The following is a 3,685-nucleotide window of genomic DNA, read 5'->3' on the forward strand; positions in this document are numbered from 1 at the left end:
AAAAAAAAAAACAAATCTTTAGAGGGTATCAGAGCATATATCACACATTGCTCCATGTCAGCTCTGTCCTCAGAACTGTATGTACACTTTCCATCTGTCTCTGATTGCCCCTGGGACAGAGGCTATCTGAGCCCAGGTTGGGGCTGAGCAATGAATGGGAGTGATAATGGCCACAGAAACGCTATGTGGATAGGACAGAGACTGTGCCATGGAGGTGGGGCTCATTGAGCTCAAGGTTGTGGTCACACCCAGGAATTGTTCAGCATGTTTCCTACTCGGTCCTACTGGACTTTCCTTTCTGATATCATTTTGTCCACTGATGTGGTTTTTGTGCTCAGAAGTGCAGAGAGAACTGTAGAGCTCCAGGCAGAAACAGTCACGATGAAGGTGTGTGTCCTCTGCTTATAGTCATAAAACTTGATTTGGTACTCTCTATCAGGGAGCATTCTACTCTTGAATTTCATTATGAGCTCAGAATGACCCTGGCCTATCTAGCCTCTTCTACCTTGGAATCATATCCCTCTGTCACCATTGAACTTTACTAAGACGATCTCCTTTGCCTCTCTAGGTGCTTAGAGGGTTCCTTAGAGACCCTTGCAATCACACACTGCAAGCTGTCAAATTCCAATATGAGTTATCTGTCCCAGTGTCTAATAGTCCATCAGCTCAAACACCTAGACCTGAGTGGTGTCACCTTGTGAAATTTAAGTCATAGACTTCTTGGAAGACTGTTAGAAAGATTGACAGCTACAATACAGAAGCTAGAATTGAAGGATTGTATGATCATGGGCTTCTAAATCGATGTCCTCCTGCCTGCTCTAAATGCCAGTTGATCCCAGCTCAGTGAGGGCAATTTTCTAAAGAACTTCTTGTCCATGGACAGTCTGAAGAAGCTGTTGCAGCACACTGCCAACCTGAGACAGCTGACCAGGGAAATATACCCTTCCCCCCATGAGATCTATGATGAAATTGGTAAAGTCCTCCCACACAGATTTGCCCAACATTATTCTGAGCTTATAAATACACTCAAAGTTATGAGGAAGCCAAACAAGACGTGCTTTGTAACAGTTGTGTAGTTTGTGGAGGATTCTGTGTCTACAACATGGAGGCCGCATGATGTTCCTGTTGGCAATGAGAGAGGTCACTGCTGGACTCTTGAGAAATGAAAGCCAGGACTCATGTGGCTTATTTGAGATAGGGCATGTGTATTCCAGCCTTTTTGGATGAACTTGGGAAAGAAACAATTCTTTGGTTCCTATTTGAAGGAGGAGTACTGATCTGGAAAACAAGGGCTTATTTTCTGCCTAAGGTCAACAATACAGACCAACATTGTCACAGCAAAAGATATTTGAAAGTGGTACTCAATATTGTGTTGGCCCTTCCCATCCGTATCCTTGTGTTCCCTTTTCCTATTCCTCCATCCTTCCAGATTTTTTTCAGAGTAAATAATAGGCCCAATGTTTCAAGATTATATACACTTCAGCTTCCTGAGGTTCTGTTCAAAACACTAAAAAACTTTCTTTGAAATACGGCTGCCAGGGGACAGACCCAGGTTCCCCTCGACACAGTGAAGGGAGGGGCAGAGAGTAAGACTTTTTATTGTCATGCTCTTGCTCGGTGCCCTAGCGGTCCTTAGTGTAGACTGGCAACTTGGGTGGTGTACTGGCTAGCTTTGTGTCAACTTGACACAGCTGGAGTTATCACAGAGAAAGGAGCTTTAGTTGGGGAAATGCCTCCATGAGATCCAGCTGTGGGGCATTTCCTCAATAAGTGATCAAGGGGGAGAGGCCCCTTGTGGGTGGTGCCATCTCTGGGCTGGTAGTCTTGGATTCTATAAGAGAGAATGCTGAGCAAGCCAGGGGAGGCAAGCCAGTAAAGAACATCCCTCCATGGCTTCTGCATCAGCTCCTGCTCCCTGACCTACTTGAGTTCCAGTCCTGCATCCTTTGGTGATCAACAGCAGTATGGAAATGTAAGCCGAATAAACCCTTTCCTCCCCAACTTGCTTCTTGGTCATGATGTGCAGGAATAGAAACCCTGACTAAGACAGGTGGCCCAACCTTGCATGCCCTGGAGTAGGCAGAGGTGGAGAGAGGCTAAGAGTGGTTCCTCCAGAAGCCTTCATACATCGGTGGCCTTTTGAGCTCCCACGCAGAGGGTCTCGGGACATGGCCAGACAGGCTGTCAAGCCCGTTCATGAACCAGCGTGGTTCTTGCTGCCTCTGGTGTCTACCTCTACAGTAACAACATATTGGACCCTAATGACTTTGGCGCCGTCAGGGTGGGCAGAGCTGTTGCTATGGTGGGTTCTTTTTCCTTTGTGGGTAACAGAGGAGTTACAGCATTAACTATAGGTGTTCCAAAGGTGTGGCAGGTGGGCATGCTGACATATATGGAGATGCAGGCATGTCAGCTCTGTCTATAGTGTGCAACCTCATAGACCTTCACTCCTGAACACGCAACCCCCCCCCCCTGCTACTCTGCAGTTGAACATAGGATTGTATGAGATCTCTGCTCTGAAGCTGTTACATTGAGGCTCCATGTCTTACTGTAAGGAAGACTCAGAGCAGCAGGCTCCTTGGAAAACAAGAACAGACGACTCTGTGGAAAGAGGACTTTCGCAGTTCAGTTCTGCCTGCTGTCTCTCAGTTTCCTGTCTGCTATGATGTGAAGTCCTTGGGAAGCCTCCTTACCACAGGTTCCCACCACCCTGATGTTCTTGCAAGAATATGGGGCCAGTCGAACTCTGACTGAACACTCTGAAATCATGACTCAGAAGGGAATCCTTTTTAGAAAAAAAGCTGTCAGCAAACTTGATCTTGCTCTGAAGAACTAATCTGAGGAGTTCTGGGTTTGGAATTTATGTGTGCATTGTCTGGGGCTGGGAGAGCACTCTCCATCTCCAAGTGGAGAATCTGTTTTGAATGGTTGAATTTAGATGTTTTCTCCAGTAGCTCAATAGCAATATCATCTGATGTTTTCATGTCTTTTTAGAAAAAAAATTTAGACTTAAAAAAAAAAAGACTATTGTCTTAAGATATTTAGGGTTGCTGAATAATAATTAAAAGTTCACTCATCTACATCTAAGTTACTTTGCTACTGTAGCTGGCCTGCCTTCTGTGTTCCTCTTAAGGCCAGAAATTGAAGGCTAAGGCATTTAACACCTCATCCAAAAATAGCAGGAGATTAAAGGATTAATCGCTAGAGCCTTTCCCTTTTGTCCAGATGCATCTTGCTTGCCAAGCGAGGGGGAAGTTTGGAGTCACAAACTTCTTTTGAACCAGGGGAATAATGCTTGCTCACAGAAAGGAAAATGTTTACATAAGCAAATATGCATAAACTCACATAAATTAATATACAGATTCGTGCATGCATATTTATACATTCCCATCCAAACCAGTTAGGTCCAACTTGCATACATTCTCACAATTACATACTTACACACACACACACACACACACACACACACACACACACACATTCATACTTAATATGCATTTGAGCAAAAGACCAAGCACCAGTGCAGAAATAACTCATTCTGGATGAAAAAAAAAATTGAGCTCCAATATTTATTGCAGAGAAAGAAAAAGTTTCTACCCTTTTAATTAACCCCAGGTCTGTAAGGAGAAAGCTTTGTTCCTTTATTAATTCTAAGCCTGCCTTGTATTAAGAAAAGACCTGTTCG

At 44.3% G+C, this 3,685-nt stretch overlaps 2 pseudogenes; both read left to right on the forward strand.

The window, feature by feature from the left end:
* LOC110315480 overlaps nucleotides 1–1,076 on the forward strand; it is a 2,881-nt pseudogene extending 1,805 nt beyond the window's left edge.
* Nucleotides 1,077–2,168: 1,092 nt separating this feature from the next.
* LOC110315482 overlaps nucleotides 2,169–3,685 on the forward strand; it is a 7,160-nt pseudogene continuing 5,643 nt past the window's right edge.

The sequence above is a fragment of the Mus pahari genome, unplaced genomic scaffold, assembly GCF_900095145.1.
Source record: "Mus pahari unplaced genomic scaffold, PAHARI_EIJ_v1.1 scaffold_7955_1, whole genome shotgun sequence".
NCBI lineage: Eukaryota > Metazoa > Chordata > Mammalia > Rodentia > Muridae > Mus > Mus pahari.